Source organism: Neovison vison, chromosome 4, assembly GCF_020171115.1.
Source record: "Neovison vison isolate M4711 chromosome 4, ASM_NN_V1, whole genome shotgun sequence".
NCBI classification, from domain to species: domain Eukaryota; kingdom Metazoa; phylum Chordata; class Mammalia; order Carnivora; family Mustelidae; genus Neogale; species Neogale vison.
In genome coordinates this window covers 38,582,931-38,601,397 of record NC_058094.1, presented here as the reverse complement: position 1 = coordinate 38,601,397, position 18,467 = coordinate 38,582,931, and the positions used below count along the sequence as shown (strand labels likewise).

The 18,467-nt window shown below is 44.1% G+C and overlaps 1 long non-coding RNA gene across 1 annotated transcript in view; it reads right to left on the bottom strand.

Moving 5' to 3' along the window:
* Positions 1 to 7,185, bottom strand: part of LOC122905546 — a 40,770-nt gene extending 33,585 nt beyond the window's left edge. The window contains exon 1 of the long non-coding RNA XR_006384351.1: positions 7,149 to 7,185. This is a non-coding gene — a long non-coding RNA (uncharacterized LOC122905546). The remainder of the gene's footprint in view (positions 1 to 7,148) is intronic.
* Positions 7,186 to 18,467: the final 11,282 nt, after the last annotated feature.

The window sequence follows — 18,467 nt, the reverse complement described above, 5'->3', positions numbered from 1 at the left end:
TAGCTCTACTGCAAGGACTGTGTTATTTTTCTCTGAATTCAAGACTTTCTCTTGTCTTTAGTTTTTAGTAGTTTGTGAAGTGGCTGAGAAAGATTCCTTTGGATTTCTCTTCTTTTTTTTTTTTTAAGATTTTATTTATTTATTTGACAGAGAGAGATCACAAATAGGCAGAGAGGCAGGCAGAGAGAGAGAGAGGAGGAAGCAGGCTCCCTCCTGAGCAGAGAGCCCGATGCGGGACTCAATCTCAGGACCCTGAGATCATGACCTGAGCAGAAGGCAGCGGCTTAACCCACTGAGCCACCCAGGCGCCCTGGATTTCTCTTCTTTGGGGGTCACTCACCTTCTTGAATCTATAGGTTTATGTCTCTCATCAAATCTTGGAAGTTTTCAAACATCTTTTTTTTTTTTTTTTTAGTATTTTTTTCAGCACTGCATAATTTCTCCTCAGCTTTCAGGACTCTGATAACATAAATGTTATACTTTTTGGTATTGTCTGACAGGTTCTTAATGTCTGTTCCCTTCCCCAACATTTTAAATTTCTGTCTTTCAGATTAAATTATTTCTATTAATCTATCTTTAAGTTCATTCACTCTTTCCTCTGACACCTTCATTCTGCTGTTGAGCCCAGTAAGTGAGTTTTTATTTCAGTTATTGTTATATTTTTCAGTTTTAAAATTTCCATTTGGTTTTCCTTCATATCTTTTATTCCCTTGCTGAGATTTTCTAGTTTTCCATTCCCATCAAGAGAATTTTCCCCTCTACTCTAAAAGCCTAACAGAATACCATTTGACTAAAGAAAAATATTTATATTCCATATCCATTATCACATAGCAGGAAAAAAAGAATGAATCTGGAGCTGAGAGGCAAGAAATTGATAACCAACAAAAGCTGATGTTTCTTTAGCAGATGTGTCTTCTATTTTCCTACGGTCAGTGAACCACAATAGCGCTGATGTCAGCAACAGTTTTGTGTAAATTATATATTCACCATCAGTGTTCTTGAGAAATGGAAAGTCAGTACTTGATTATTCATTAAACATGCACCTTTATTTTTTAGACTGATGCTAGTACTTTTTTTTATTAAAAATTATGACTAAATATAAAATAAATAAAACATTATTATTGTAGTAAGAACAGAAGAGAAAGGGAGACAAATAAGGAGAGGGAGCAGGAGAGAAAGAGACAGAGAGAGGGAGAGAGAATTTGTCTTTATTTTTGGATCATTTCTATAATAGGTGCTCTAAAGTCTTTGTTAGATAATTCCGATATCTGTGTCATCTAAGCATTGGCATCCAGCATTTATATTTCCCCATGCAAACTGACATTTGCCTAGTTCTTTATATGCCAAGTAACTTTGAATCATATCCTGGACAGTCTGATAATTATGTTATGAGATGTTGGGTCTTGTTTAAATCTTATGAGGAATTTTTTTTTTTCATAGGAGGCAAAGAACCTACTTAAGTTCAGGCCTCAAGTTCCAACTTGTGTTATGTGGGCTGTGATTCCAATGCCTGTTCAGCTTTTAAATTCTTTATAGTGTTATCTAGATCTGTCCATATATATGCATTCTACACTAGCTAGTCTGGGACGTAGGCAGACAGACTACTGTCTACCTGCTACTTTATTTGATCTGCTGTTTGGATCAGATCCACAAATGTGCAGCTTAGCACGAGCCTTCCAGCTCACAAAACCTTTATATGGTCACTTTCTCTGGTACTTTTCGACTCCCTGGCTTTCTCCTTTTTCAGTTCCCTAGTCAGAAATCTGGGGCTTTGCTTACCCCACCCCTTGTGTACCTCTCACACCTGCACTCACATCTGAGTCGAAGCTGTGAGTCATGGCCAGTTCAATGGTACATCAAATTCTGGTTTTCTTTCCCAATTTGCCTACTGCTATTTGCTTTTGAGTCCTTAAATAGTGTCCCATGAATTCTGTCCAGGTTTCATAACTGCATTTCCCTGGGAGTGATACGGTAGAGTGAGTTTACTTCATCTTACCTAGAACATAAACACAATATACTAATTTAGAAGATATTCCTCAATATGCTCCTTGATGTGCTGTATATAAAGACTCTTCTCAGAACTCAAGCTAGAAAAAAAGCTAGTGATAAATTTATGTAGATTTCTTTTCTTCCATTCCTAATTCCTTTCTTTTACCCTGGTTCCTGAAAAGCTCAGAAAAAAATAATTTGGCTCATGTAATTGAACTGCAGTGTCTGGCACACAGGAGGTGCTTAGTAAACATCAGTGATCTCTATATTTATCTGTCTATCCTGTTATCCCTCCAGAGCTAAATTTTATGCTCATTTGAAGAAACCTTTCTTGGTCTGCATTTTGGATAGAGTTTTCCTCATTCCCGTTCTTTTTATTACTTGGCTTTTCTTGTGGTTCTGCAATAGTAGTTTGGGGACTTATTTTCACCATACTAATCTTGCGAGCTGCCTCAATTCTGTTTGAAAGTAGCCAAGCCATAAATGAACAAATAATTGAAAAAAATTGTATTTATGGAATGCTTCATAGTTCCAAAGCTGCTTTCAAACCTGTTCCATATTTCATCCTAAAACACATCAGAGACAGTGAAAGAGAAAAGGTAGCCTGAGCCTCATCTACAGAAGAGGAAGCTGGTGCCCAGCCAAAACAGGCTGACTTGAAGATTCTTTGGGTAACCCTCCTACTCAACAGTGATAAACTGTTTTACATTTTTGTGTTCTGTTGAATCTTGCACCAAGGCTAAAAGCAGTTTGGAAACAACTTGAGAGAGTTCCAGACATCCTCTGGGACCCCACAGCTCAGGAACTCCAAGGCTAGGATCTTCCCCACCAAGCCCTCTTTTTTCAGACCACCTCACAATTGGTTTAATTTTGGATTCAAGAACCCACCTAGAGATGCTGAAAGTTTGATGTTACATGAGGTAACATAAAAATTTCTACCCCTTCCATCTGACTTAGAATAAGGAGGGACTCATCCCTGAATGGGGAGGACCTGTCTACTCAGTGGGTTCTCCACTCCTATTCCTGTCCACAAACCCCTCCTGGGTTGGTACTAAGAGGTGAAACAAAGAAATTGACCTCCTGGCATAGGTGAAGGATGATTGTCACAATATATTCTTATTATTCATCTATACCCCATGGCTTCCCTTTTTAGTTCAAAAGAAGTGGCAGAATGTGGCCTTGATCATAGAAGGGCCAGTCTGGACCCAGAGCCTGGATTAGCCTCTCTTCTTTCCTTCTCTCTCTCCCTTTCTCAGAGTCAGAGGGCACAGATTGCAGCCACCTTCCCCTGAGAAGGTGTTCGCCTAAGAGTGACTTACTGTCTTTGGTAGTCCTAGGGAAGTGACACCAACAAGCAGGAGGCTAAAAAAGAGAGAGTTACTAAAGGAACTTCTTGAACAGCCCCTTCCCCAAGTTTTTGGTGGGTTTTAACAGCCATACCCAGGTCCCCTTCGCATGGCTTGTGTTGAGCTTGAACTTAGGCTGCGCCAACTGCCATGGTATTGGCATGTGTGAGCATGTTCAAAGTCAAAAGACCAATAGTGGTAGCAGGGGTGATTTAGAGCAAGTCTGGACCTGTCATTCACATATCCTTTAGTCCAATCCCCATGGACTCTCACCTCAATTCTAAGGGGCGGCTGTTAAATGTTAACCAATATGGCAGTAGCCCTTTACTCTTCCCTGTAGCCAAACACTTTGCAATGAAACTTTGTAGCTCTCCCATGAAAAGGTGGAGTCTATTTCCCATTTTCTTGATTCTGGGCTGATCCTGTATTTATTTATTTGACAGACAGAGATCACAAGTAGGCAGAGAGGCAGATAGAGAGAGAGAGAGTGGAAAGCAGGCTCCCCACTGAGCAGAGAGCCCAATGTGGGACTCGATCCCAGGACCCTGGGATCATGACCCAAGCTGAAGGCGAAAGCTTTAACCCACTGAGCCACCTAGGCACCCTCTGAGCCCAGGCTTTAATGGGACTTACCCACTTCTTCCCTTTTTCTTGGGTCTCCTCCCCATCCATGTAAGCTAGCCCACCAGAGGATAAGAGGCCTTGTGAACCAGAGTCAGTCAGCCCAGTTATCCCAATTGAGACCCCAGACATGACCAGTCAAGATCAGCAAAGATGACCCACAGACACAAGAGGAAGCCCATTTAAGACCAGAAGAGTTGCCCATTTAATTCCAGCCTAACGTGTCAAGCTATAGACTCATAAGCCAAAGAAATGGTGGTTGTTTTGCAGGCCACTGTATTTTGGGGGTAGTTTATTCTGTAGCGCTTGCTAACCAATATGGAGGAGTGCAGTGTTTTAATGATATGAGTCAGTCAAGAGACCAAGACAGGAAAGGATGGGTATAGTGAGTGATAGCCGTGTAGGTTGTGTCTTTGGGGACATTACTCTGGTTTTAGCAGTGATGGGAGTAGCCAGAGCAGGAAGAAAATGGAATAAACAGAAGTCCACAGTATCAGCAGGAGAAGCACTCTCAAGACTATATCCAGGGACTCCCAGAAACAACTAGGAGAAATATGAAGAAATATGAAGAAATATGAAGGACCTACAGAGAGGATGTAGTTACAGCGAAAGAGACCACATAATTTGAATATTACATAAAAGGGTACAATTGTTCCACTTTTCTTTTAAACCTCAAATAAGAATTTTAACTTCCCCAAAGACATTAGAAATAGGAAGTTTTCCTAAGCTTATTATGCATGACTTCTTCTGAAAGTTACTACTCATGGTTTTTCTCTATATTGCCAATTCTTTGGGGATAGTTAAAAATGAAAAAAAAATGAGATATGGGTGCAAAGGCTGGCAGCATTTACATTTTTTAAATAAAAATGAATAAAATAAAGGGCACAAGAACAAATAGTAGGATATTGTGGCACAGAAGTCTGAGGCTTACTCCTATTTGGTTCTCTGTCCCTTCCAAGGAAGTGTGAGAATTTCACATCTCTGCTCCCCTGGCAGCCAGGAGAGGCCTCAAGACCAGGTCTGGCCACTGGGTAGTGAACACCCATGATCCCGTCATTTCTGAACTGAAGTATTTGACTGTCCACCTCATCCTCCACCATCCTCGCCTGCTGCACTGACTAAAGAGGCCATGTGTCCCAGGGGTAAAGCTGCAGGAAGGTGACGTCTCTGTCTGGATCACTGAGTCACCCTGTAGGAAGCACCTGCTCTAGAAGGCCACCTCGTCCTGCTGTGGGTATTGCAAGAATGTGAACTCAACCTTGGTCTGTCCAGTTATGAAGTCTTAGCATGGCTTTTTCCCAAAGCCTTCTCTGACCTGGCCCAAGAGTACTGAAAAGCTGAAATCTTAAAAATCTGATGAAAAGAAAAAATTATCAATGCTGCAAATAAATTACAAAAATGAGAAAAAAATTTTGTGCTGTTGTCAGATGCGGATTATACACGGTTTAACTTTTGGCAAGCAAGGTCTAGTGTGCAGAGGAACATCCAAGAAACTTTATGAGCATGAACATGATAATGGGAATTTTATCCATTTGGCAGAAGTTAGAGCAAAATTTGATAATATCGTGGCAGAGCATTTGTGCATAATATAAATATTTACACCAAATAATATTGCACTTATTTAGGGGATGAAATATTAAACTAAATAATTAAAATTGCAGCAGATGCAATGAGTAAAATCCATCTGATTAAGGTAAGAAGAGCTAAATGTTACTCAATATTTCGGCTACAAACTTTAAGGTTGTTGTATTTGAGACCCAACCCCTGATGAATATAGTAGAGATAACAAATTTTGTTAAACCGTGCATTCCCAAAATGCAAATATTTCTATATGTAAACATGTTTGGGTATTTTTTCCAGTAGATGACACAACTGGAAAAGGATTATAAGCAGTGTTAGTAGAATAACTACAAAAACAATCAAGAATAAAATAATTTGCACGGCCATGGCTATCACGATGCTACAAATATTCACGGAAAACACGACAGATTGAAACAGATGATTCAAAGAAATCATTCTATGGCATTTTCTGTTCCTTGACTATGGATATTTTAATCTTGGCAGTGAATGGTGCAGTAAAAATCTCTTCTGACACCACTGCATTTTTTTTATGCCATCTACTATCTACATTTAATACACAATGTTTCCCTGAAGCTGAAAAGCAGTTGTATAGATATGTGTATTAAAAACACATTTACCAAACACAAATTTGAAACATTGCCAAATGCAGGATGGGAAAGTTAAGTTGATGCCATTATGGCCCTAAAAATTCAATTAGATATTATAAGCAATTCTTTTTTGGAGAATAGTATAATAATAAAGACAAAGATGGTGGAATTCAAGCCAAAGGTAGGCTTTCAAAAACATCCACTATTACATTTATTTGCTCAGAGCTAATCTGGCAAGATTTTTTCGGTAAAATTAGAGCTATATCCAAAATAATACAGGAGCTGAAATTCAACACATTGCCCTAAGAAGCATCCAGAGAGGGAGGGAGAGATGAGTGTCTACAGATGCTCCTAGCATGGACTGGGAGCTGGGGTGAAAGTGTGCGGGTTTCTTCCTGCTGGAGCCTGGAGAAAGGTGTTCAGGTCTGGACTCTGCATGAGAAGGCGGGTCACAGGCATCTTCTAAGAGGAGGCAAGCCTGCCTTGTAACCTGGTGGTAGGCAGGAGATTGACCAGGAGGGATCTGTCTGGAAGGGTCTTTGCCATTGACACCTCAGAATTTTCACATCTGCCGGCTAGTGGTCAATGATCTTCTCGTGCGAACTTTCAGTGAGATTTCATCAAACCCCACAGCCTCAGTCTAGGTCCACTTTCTAAGCCGGAAGTGCAGCATGTCCATACCAGCCTGGGAGGTGGTGACCAGGTGGCAAGAGAGAGTCGGGGACATGGTGAGAAGACCTGGCAGAGGTGAAAAGCCACCATGGCTCCTGGTGCAGAGCTTCCCACTGGTGTGTGATGCTGACGACCACCAAGACAGCTTTGTATACTACCATACATGGTGATTGAACATGGTTGACTCAGCCATCTCAGTCCAGGTCCATAGATAATATTTTTTGAGTGATTATGATGTGCTAGGCCCTATTTGAAATTATTTGTATGTATTAATTAATTTCTCACAGCCACTGTATCTGTGTGCCCATTTTAAAGATTAGAAAATGAGGTCCAGAGAGGTTAGATTACTTACCCAAGGTCAAATTAAATGGCAGCCAGGACCTTAACCCCAGCAGAGTGGCTCCAGGGTCCACACTGTTAATCAGGGTGCTGTAGAATTATGCATTACCCTCATAACCAAAGGGTTCACCATAGTGGTCAGAGTTCTCAGCCCTAAAAAAATAAAGAAAAGAAACAACGCATTTTTCCCCCAAGAGATAAATCCGAAACCTGCTGCCAGGCTGAAGCTGCTTGAGGCCATCAGGGTTTCAGGAATGTGATATCTAGCCTCGGAACCTGCCTCCTCAGCAGGGTCACATCATCTTCCCTGTGACAGCTGCTTTGGCTTATTGGCCTCCCCACACAAACTGTAGAGTTTTCTACCTTTTAAAGCAGGCTCAGAGGCTGTCATTGCCCCACAACTGGCAGGAAAACCTGGCAGTGCCTCTCAGCAGAGGGAATAGTGCATTGAAAACCTGGAAATTAGGTGGGACTCAGCTGTATACTTTCATTCTTCCAACAATGGAGGCCATGGGGAATCTGTCTTTCCAGACCCCAAGGCCCTACAGCAGCTGCTTCTGAAAGTTACCCTCCCATCCCAATCAAAGATCTGTCTTGATCTTAAGGTCTGACTTCCAAAGACAAAAGACGTCAAAATTAGGGTGATCAACTTGATCTGGTTTGCCCAGAACTTTCCTGACTTCAGTACTGAAAGTTCTACATCTTGGATACCCCCTTGGATTCCAGCAACAGTTGGTATTCTGATCCAAGGTGAAATCAAGGAACCTCTCATCATTGGAGCCTCAAGCCTAGAAGGCCCAAACCCCACATTTCTCCTCATCCAGGGAAGCCAGGAGCTCCCCAAATTGTCACAATCAAGCTATAGACAGGTCTTCACTGCTTTCCATAGAGGGGGATATGGCATCCGCTTAGAGCACAGAGAAACCAGCATTAAGGACACGGGCCCCAAATTCCATCTGCATGTTCCCATCTCCCCAGAGGCTTAAAAAAATTGGACACTCGGAGATGGAGATGCTTGGTGGCTGGAGTCACTCCCGGCCTCGGGCAAATTTTCCAGGCTTTTACATCTTTGGATGAGATGTCAATATATTCCCCCTTCACTCCGGATCCTCATGGCTCAGGGTCAGAGGCTTGGGGAGTTGGCCAAAATGCCTTTCTCTATGATAAAGAGTCCACAGAGTTAAAAATCCTCTGAGTTAATGCACAGGTGACAAAACACTTGGCATGTTGTGACCAGGACTGACAAGAAGCCATGATCACTTCCAAGGCATTTTCCGTCCCTAGTGGCTTCTCCAGAGAGGTCTCGGTCCTCAGCGTGGCTCCAGATACTCACTGTATATAATCCAGACCCCATCTAATGATATAAGTAAATAAACTCTAGACATTTAGAGAAAACAAATCACCAGTCCATCAAAATCCTTGGGGTAAATTAGTTCAGCAGACTGGACTAGAGACATAGTCCGTGACTCACCCTCACCCAGAGTAAATAAGGGAAGATTAAGCACAACTTGATTGAATCATGCTGAAGCTTGGCATAGCTCAACAAACAGATCAGCCTGAAATCTCACATTAGGAACACATAATCTCATAAAATTTATGACTGTTATTGCTCACCACATATGTTTCTGGGTTACTGTGTGCTGGACCCAGCAAGCTGCATTGCTGGGGTCTTGAGGGGCCTGCCTGCTGATTCACGACGTATTTCAAGAAAGAAGACGCGTTCCTGGTTGACACTCCTTGGCATGGTCTTTGACATTGCCTGGCCACTGCAAGGAAGGAACTAGAGGGTGATACTGGCAGTGGGGAAGGAAGCTTGCCCCAAGGGATCCCCTTTGTAAGCTCTGCTTGAGATGCCAGTGGGGAGACAGGCAGGAAAATCTTCTTTCCCCTCTTCTAGGCCTCAGTCTTCTCACTGGTAAAAGAAGGGCAGAGAATTACATGATCGCCAAGATCTTTTCAAGGCTTACCAAGGTCTATGAAGAAGACCAAAGGGACAACTTGTTTAAAAAGGAATCAGAACCGGGGCGCCTGGGTGGCTCAGTGGGTTAAGCCTCTGCCTTCGGCTCAGGTCATGATCCCAGAGTCCTGGGATCGAGCCCCACATCGGGCTCTCTGCTCAGCAGGGAGCCTGCTTCCTCCTCTCTCTCTCTCTGCCTGCCTCTCTGCCTACTTGTGATCTCTGTCTGTCAAATAAATAAATAAAATCTTTAAAAGATGACTTCCTTAAAATAAATAAATAAATAAATAAAAGAATAAAAAGGAAATCAGAACCAAAATGTCATCAACTAAGGTCTGCAGAGAATAGGGTACAGGAAGTGTGGGTATGGCCTAGGAGGGCGTTGGTGGGTACAGGAGGCTATGGACTGCTAGCCCTGAAAATTTGGGAGGAAAAGCTAGATGGCCAACTGCTTGCAGAGCTATGATGCTGCCCAATGCTAAAAAGAATCAGGAGCTGTTTTCAGAAAACCTTCCACTGCCAGTTGAGGTAGGTCCTCTTTCCCTTTGAGTGCAAAGGCAACCTCAGAGTCCTTCTCAACACAAATGCCAGTACTCGTCCATCAGATCTGAAGGTGAGAGAGAGCTGCTTTCCCCCACCCAAATGACCCTGAGGCTCCTCCAGGGCCAGGATCAGATATGCCAGGTCTGACAATGGGGACTCAGAATGCAGAGTCAGTGAGAAGCAGAGCAAGAGACTGGCAGTGATTTTCCTGTTGTGAAGGGCTCTCCCTGGCAGGAGATGCTCAGTGAGGTGGGAATCTGGGGACTCCAACAATGAACAGAGTTCAAGCCCTATACACCCTTGACTCACGGGCAGGAGTCCAGAGTGGGGTAGAAGATTCTGGATCCCCACACCATGCCCCCCAGGAATCCCCACAGGGGGACCCATGGGCTTACTGTACTCATTTTGGTGTCCCTCTTCCACATACCCACCACAGGCTCCATCCTGAACATTTCAACTCAGCAATCTCTCACGCTCAGCCATGAAATCCCTGCCAACAGCCAAGGTCTGACCCTTCTGACCCTTGGGCCCTCTTTCAGGATTTTCCTGTTCCATTTCCAGCACTGTGACCTCCATCCAGAAAGAGTTTTGAACAAGAGAGTAACATTTTTCTTTCTGGCTCGTTCATTTTCATGATGATTTTCACAGCCAATTCCAGTAAATCTGCTACACTAAAAGTCCCTATTCATCATCCATGTTCTTCTAAATAATCTTTGATTTGAGTTGAAGTCTACTCTGTTAATATTTTGCCTTTAGAAAGGAAGGAAGAAAGAAAGAAGGAAAGAAAGAAAGAAAATATTTTTTTCCTGATTGTAACTCAGAGATCAGCTGGGGACCACCATGCCCCTCAAAATCTATCAGGTGTCTTGTGGCAGATCGTATTTTCCCCAAAATGGCCAGGACGATACTTTTGATCCCACATGCCCATTCCAAAACCTTATGCTCCCTCCATGAAGAAACGGAGCCCGTGTCCTCACCCCTGGAGTCTGGGTGGGCCTTTTGAATGCTCTGCCTAATGGAATGAGTAAAAGTGACTGTGAGACTCTGAAGGCTGGGTCAGAAAGGCTGTACAGCCTCTACCTGGTTCCTTCTCTCCCAGTACACATGCCTTCGGAGCCACGAAGGGCTGGGTCAGAAGTCCCGACCCCCTGAATATGCCCAGCTGGAGACACCATGTGGAGAGACCACATGGAGACAGAGAGAAATCCTTGAGAAGCCCAGCTGCCTGAGCGTCTCTAGCCCAGGCACGATTCGCACAAGTGGGGAAGGCTTTGGCATGACTGCCAGCAACGCCGTCTGCATGCAGCCACAGGAGGGATCCCAGCAAGAACCAGCCTGCTAAGCCTGCTCAACCCCAGGACTATGAGAGAAGATAATAAATGATAGTCGTTGCTTTACACTACTCATTGTGGGATAGTTTGTTAGGCAGCAAGAGAGAACCAGAAAGATTTGGCTGGAGCCTGAGCAAGTCTAGGCTCCAGGGAGCTCAAAAGGCTTCCTGAGATTTCTGCTGATTCTGGAGGAACTGAATGGGTTGCTCATTGTGAGTCACGTGTCCTCAGAGGCTGCCTCTGTCCTACCCCACATTAACTCTTTTTTTAAAAAGATTTATTTATTTATTTGAGACAGAGAGAGAGCATGCAATTTGGGGAAAGGGCAGAGAGAGAATCTTCAAGCATTGTCCCCACTGAGCACAGAGCCTGACATGGGGCTTGAACTCACAACCTGTGAGATCATGACCTGCGTGGTAGTCAAGAGTCTGTGCTACCCAGGCGCCTCCTCCACTGCATTAACTCTTATGTGAATTTGGGCCCCAGTTTCAGTTTCAGTGCTCACAGTGAGGATCACTCTCACCAAGCATCTGACTGAATAGACGTCATGGAAAATTTAGACACACGCTGTTGACCACATGGGCTTCTGTGAACAAGCTGCCTTCCCCCCAACCTCCTACCTCTTCCCCTCTCGCCTGAGCCTCAGGTTGCACTGGGATCCCAAATCCCGCTCTGCTATGAAGAGTATTTCCCCTCCCTCCGTGCTCCTAATCCAAAACTTTCCATATTCAAGTACATCAAGAATCCAACCTTTACTGGAATCCATTGAGGTTATAGATGGGCAATTTTTTATGTGATCATGCATTGTAAAAATATTCAAGGAACACACAGATAAATAGAGGAAAGTAAAAATTGCCCCTCAATCCCATTACCCAGAAATAGTAATTTTTTTTAATTAAAAATTTTTTTTTATAAACCTATAATGTATTATTAGCCCCAGGGGTACAGGTCTGTGAATCACCAGGTTTACATACTTCTCAGCACTCACCATAGCACATACCCTCCCAATGTCCATAACCCCACCACCCTCTCCCGACCCCCCTCCCCCCAGCAACCCTCAGTTTGTTTTGTGAGATTAAGAGTCTCTTATGGTCTGTCTCCCTCCTGATCCCATCTTGTTTCATTTATTCTTTTCCTAGCCCCCAAACCCCTCACATTGCATCTCCACTTCCTCATATCAGGGAGATCATATGATAGTTTTCTTTCTCCAATTGACTTATTTCACTAAACATAATACCTTCTAGTTCCATCCACGTTGTCGCAAATGGCAAGATTTCATTTCTTTTGATGGCTGTATAGTATTCCATTGTGTATATATACCACATCTTCTTTATCCATTCATCTGTTGATGGATATCTAGGTTCTTTCCGTAGTTTGGTTATTGTGGACATTGCTGCTATAAACATTCGGGTGCATGTGCCCCTTCAGATCACTACGTTTGTATCTTTAGGGTAAATACCCAGTAGTACAATTGCTGGGTCATAGGGTAGTTCTATTTTCAACTTTTTGAGGAACCTCCATGCTGTTTTCCAGAGTGGTTGCACCAGCTTGCATTCCCACCAACAGTGCAGGAGGGTTCCCCTTTCTCCACACCCTCGCCAGCATCTGTCATTTCCTGACTTTTTCATTTTAGCCCTTCTGACTGGTGTGAGGTGGTATCTCATTGTGGTTTTGATTTGTATTTCCCTGATGCCGAGTGATGTGGAGCACTTTTCCATGTGTCTGTTGGCCATCTGGATGTCTTCTTTGCAGAAATGTCTGTTCATGTCCTCTGCCCATTTCTTGATTGGATTATTTGTTCTTTGGGTGTTGAGCTTGATAAGTTCTTTATAGATTTTGGACACTAGCCCTTTATCTGATATGTCGTTTGCAAGTATCTTCTCCCATTCTGTCAGTTGTCTTTTGATTTTGTTAACTGTTTCCTTTGCTGTGCAAAAGCTTTTGATCTTGATGAAGTCCCAATAGTTCATTGTTGCCCTTGCTTCCCTTGCCTTTGGCGATGTTCCTAGGAAGAAGTTGCTGTGGCTGAGGTCGAAGAGGTTGCTGCCTGTGTTCTCCTCAAGGATTTTGATGGATTCCTTTCTCACATTGAGGTCCTTCATCCATTTTGAGTCTATTTTCATGTGTGGTGTAAGGATGGTCCAATTTCATTTTTCTGCATGTGGCCGTCCAATTTTCCCAACACCATTTGTTGAAGAGGCTTTTTTCCATTGGACATTCTTTCCTGCTTTGTTGAAGATTAGTTGACCATAGAGTTGAGGGTCTATTTCTGGGCTCTGTATTCTGTTCCATTGATCTATTTGTCTGTTTTTGTGCCAGTACCATGCTGTCTTGATGATGACAGCTTTGTAATAGAGCTTGAAGTCTGGAATTGTGATGCCACCAACTTTGGCTTTCTTTTTCAATATTCCTATTCAAGGTCTCTTCTGGTTCCATATAAATTTTAGGATTTTTTTTCCATTTATTTGAAAAAAATGGATGGGATCTTGATAGGGATTGTATTAAATGTGTAGATTGCTTTAGATAGCATAGACATTTTCACAATATTTTTTCTTCCAACCCATGAGCATGGAACATTTTTCCATTTCTTTGTGTCTTCCTCAATTTCTTTCATGAGTACTTTATTTTTTTTCTGAGTATAGATTCTTTGCCTCTTTGGTTAGGTTTATTCCTAGGTATCTTATGGTTTTGGGTGCAATTGTAAATGGGATTGACTCCTTAATTTCTCTTTCTTCTGTCTTGTTGTTGGTGTAGAGAAATGCAACTGATTTCTGTGCATTGATTTTACATCCTGACACTTTACTGAATTCCTGTATAAGTTCTAGCAGTTTGGGAGTTGAGTCTTTTGGGTTTTCCGCATATAGTATCATATCATCTGCAAAGAGTGATAGTTTGACTTCTTTGCTGATTTAAATGCTTTTAATTTCTTTTTGTTGTCTGATTGCTGAGGCTAGGACTTCTAGTACTATGTTGAATAGCAGCAGTGATAATGGACATCCCTGCCGTGTTCCTGACCTTAGTGGAAAAGCTTTCAGTTTTTCTCTATTGAGAATGATATTTGCGGTGGGATTTTTATAGATGGCTTTGATAATATTGAGGTATGTGCCCTCTATCCCTACACTTTGAAGAGTTTTGATCAGGAAGGGATGCTGTACTTTGTCAAATGCTTTTTCAGCATCTATTAAGAGTATCATATGGTTCTTGTTCTTTCTCTCTCTTTTTTTTTTAAAGATTTTATTTATTTATTTGACAGAGAGAAATCACAAGTAGATGGAGAGGCAGGCAGAGAGGGAGAGAGAGGGAAGCAGGCTCCCCGCTGAGCAGAGAGCCCGATGCGGGGCTCGATCCCAGGACCCTGAGATCATGACCTGAGCCGAAGGCAGCGGCTTAACCCACTGAGCCACCCAGGCGCCCCTTGTTCTTTCTTTTATTAATGTATTGTATCACATTGATTGACTTGCAGATGTTGAACCAACCTTGCAGCCCTGGAATAAATCCCACTTGGTCGTGGTGAATAATCCTTTTAATGTACTGTTGAATCCTATTGGCTAGTATTTCGGTGAGAATTTTTGCATCTGTGTTCATCAAGAATATGGGTCTATAATTCTCTTTTTTGATGGGGTCCTTGTCTAGTTTTGGGATCAAGGTGATGCTGGCTGCATAAAATGAGTTTGGAAGTTTTCCTTCCACAGAAATAATTATTATTAATGTTTTGACTAACCTCCTATCAGTACCACACAACTTCACACAAATGGCATCACACTATCCTTGTTCTGTTTTCCCCAGACATTGTTAGTGTTAATAATAGCTTTACCACTGATTCAGCACCCAGTATGTACTTCACGGCTGCATAGATGTGGCATTGTCCTATCTTTACCATGACCCTGAAGTGCAGGCTTATTACCATTGTCTCTTTTCTCCCAAGGGGCCTTGATGAAGAGGCAGAGCTGGGATGGGGGCCCAGGCCCACATAACCCTAAAGCCTGCACTCCTTCCCCTGAATCAGAGGCTCCTGAATCCTTTCTCCAAACCCACTTTCCCCTGCAGAGGGATGATCCTGGCCATGCTTAACTCAAACCAGATCTAGAGCCCTGACCAACTCCCCATCCATTCTTTCAGAAAGCTAGAGTGTTCAGCACTGGGGTATGGCTCATTGCCCTAATGGGGCTGAGTCTGGTGGGAGGGGCAGGGCACAGCCAGATGGGGCCCCCTCTGCCTCTCTGTCTGCTGGATCAAGCGGGCCCTGCTCTCCTGGGTCTGGCAGCAGCCTCCACTGAGTTCAGCGTGTGTCCTCTGCTCCCCCCAGCTTCAGCACTGCGTGTCTGAGTCAGGAGGGCTACATCTGTATAGGGCCAGCTTCAGGAAGAGGACATGCCCGGGGGCAGTGTGTGCCTTCTCCTTCGAGCCCTAGAAGAGATGCTGCTAGTTGGGATTTGCTCTTCCCCGGGGAAGGAACACGCAGCACGTTCTCTGTAAATCTTCCCTGATGAGCACATTTTCCCAGCAGAGCCCTAGGAGCCCAGCATCTGCTCTCTCCCCTCCAAGAGGGCCCCTGGGTGGAAGGCTGCAGGAGGAGACCTCACGCGGCAGTGAGCACTGCAGCCCAGAAGAGGAGGACAGCCTCCAGGGAGGTCCTGACCTTTCTCTGACAGCTTTCATGGCCTTGAGCTAATTGTGAAGGAGAACACAAAACGGAGCCATCAGCCTGTCCCCCAGCTGTTCCCACAGCTGCGGACCCTTGAGGGAAGCAGAGGGCAGCCAAATGGTTCCCTGCCCCTCCCCCATGACTTCTCACAGCCCCCCACTTGAAGGTGGGTCTCTGTCTTGCTGCAGTTCCCCATTTGACGACAGGGGCTGTCAGACACTCACAAGTTGAGGGGAGGAGGTAGGAAGCCGTCAGCTCGGGATTGGAATCCTGGGGGCCTACATATTCATTGGCAACACTCCAGTTTGTTCTCTGACTGTGGGGTTCCCCGTCACCTTAGTTTGGTTCCCCCAACACAGACCCCAAGACAATGGTTCTTGTGAAAGTAGTTTAATTGGGACGCAGCACCAGAAGGCATCAGCAGGCCAGTGCAAGGAAAGAAAGCAGCCAGCAAGAGACACAATATTAAGCAAGTGGGCCAGATTGAAGCTTAATCCCACTGGGCGCTCTTGGATGTAGTGCAGAACCAATGTTTTGGAATTATGTCCCCCCCCCCCCACACACACACAAACAGACAGGGGCAAAGGGGCCCGGGTGTTCATCCATCAGTTCCTTTCATTGATAGCTGCCCCAGGGAGAGGGTCAGGGATGGCCAGGCATCCCTGGGGCATGCCCCCAGAGCAGCCCTTCATTGGACTCACAGCACAGGCCAAAGAGATGAAGGACAGGTTCATAAGCCGGTTAGCAGTGTCCCATTCTCTTTCCTTCTTCCTCCAGGTGTATGTGCAGACTCAGGCTGGGAGGTACAGCAGTCCTATGTGACCCTCAAGAAACAGCCCGAGGAAAAGACCGAGATAATGGCTCAGAAGTTGGCACCAGACAGCTTCCTCTTCTCTGTGAAAATGGCTCTGGCTGAGCCTTCCCGTTACTTGCACCTGAATGTGATTCTTCACTGAAATAGAGGGGTGGGCCCTCTGACCCCTGAGGAGGTCAATAAGATGTGGTGTATCTAGTTGTCCTGCCACAAATGAAAAAAGTGTGGAACTCCCCATCTGAAAAAGAAGGGGGTTGGACCAATGAGGGCAAAGGTTGGCTCCAGCATGGAAGAGGCGGCCACACGTGGGCATGTGTATGTATGTGTGCGCATGCGTGTGCGCTATGAACTGGCCCCTTAGCCTCCAGGCTGGTTGAGAGGAAGATGTTATGCCCTCCCATCTCAGCTCTGGTGGGTGCAGGACCTCCAAAGGACACCTGAAATCCCTCAAAGCCTGAAGGAGAAGGGAGACAATGAAGTGCTCACTTATATAGGACACTACATGTACCTCACCCACAGGAAGCCCACAGAGCAAAGAGATTGAAGCCCCCCGATGGACTTTGAAGACAGGGCTCCATGAGACCCGAACTCAGGACTGACTGGCTGCCTACCCTGGGTTCTAGCCCTGCTTGCACCGTTTATATCCTTGTGGCTGTCGGCAAGTCACCCAACCTGTAAAGGCTTCAATTTACCATCTGGAAAAGAGAAGCAGTTCGGAGTTGGAGGCACAGTTGATCATTCCTACTCTCTTTCATCCTCTGTGTTATAGTGAGGATAGAATTAAATAGTGTTTGTGACTATTTTTTTAAAATTGTCAAGTGCCATGACAATTAAAGGATTATAATTGTTTTCCACAACAATAATAATAAGCTAAATTTGATTCTGGGATAAAAATGCAAATAGCTGAAATTCAATGATGTAGAACAGATCACTTTAGGGAAAATTATACTCCATCTGCATTTCACAAAGCTAGTGGAAACGCAGATTGCCATAGCCATGAAAAGGACCAGAAGAGGAGAAAGGTCCATTAACTCAGTAAGTCTGCCCAATTCCTGTTGACTCAAAGGCACAACAATTTATTCATGAATAACTCTGCTGGGCTTAGGGGAAGATTCAATGATTAAAATATATTCTTAGAGCCTTTAAGAGAGTTTAAGCAATCATTTGTATTCTAAATAGTTCTCACTGACACAGCCTCTTTCAAATGTTAGATCACATACACACACAAAAAAGGCAAAGCCAGAGGCTGGCTGGCAATTCTTCTCCTGGTTTTATAAAGTCGACTGTGGGTTCTCTTTCTGCTGAGACAATAGTCTGGACACATAAGCGCATTTAACCAGAGTTTAGGGAGGTAATCAAATGAAACCTTCAATCAGTTTAATCTGATACTGCCCTGACAATTTTTCCATACTAGCCCCAAATTCATATCCTTTATCCTATTATCCAAATATGTCTCCTACTATATGACCCAATTTTGTGTTTGGAAGAAAACGTCCCCTGTTCTGTGGTCTACCTTTTTCCTGTAATGTGGCTAGGCTTCTGTAAGCTTCATAAACATCAGTGACCTAGAATTCCTCTACCTACCTTAATGTTTCACTCAGGACCTCTCATCCCTAAATTGTCTACTAAGCCTCATGTGCTTGTTCACTCAGCCGAAGCTTTCTGGGAATCCATTGCTAATGGGGCCTGGGGAGAACACTATTTAGGGTGAAAGGAAGGCACCGTTTCTTGGGGTATGTGGAGTCACCAACCCACAAGAAGCAAGAGCAGTGTTAGGCTCCCCACAAGTGAGAAAAACAAAGTCTCTCATGTTTGGTGGGTAAGGCCCCAAAGCAATTCGGTTTGCTCCCAGACTGTTCTCAGCTTCCTCATGAAAACAGTCCCTTTGGCTTTCTTCCTAAGCCCCTTGCCTGCATGGGGCGTTGGGGGGGGTGCATGACAACCATGAGCCCATGACTACTGTTGCCTACACCCTTCAATCTCTCTCTCTTCTTTCCCAAAAAAACCAGCCACCCTTCCTGCGATGTTCTTCAGCCAACAAA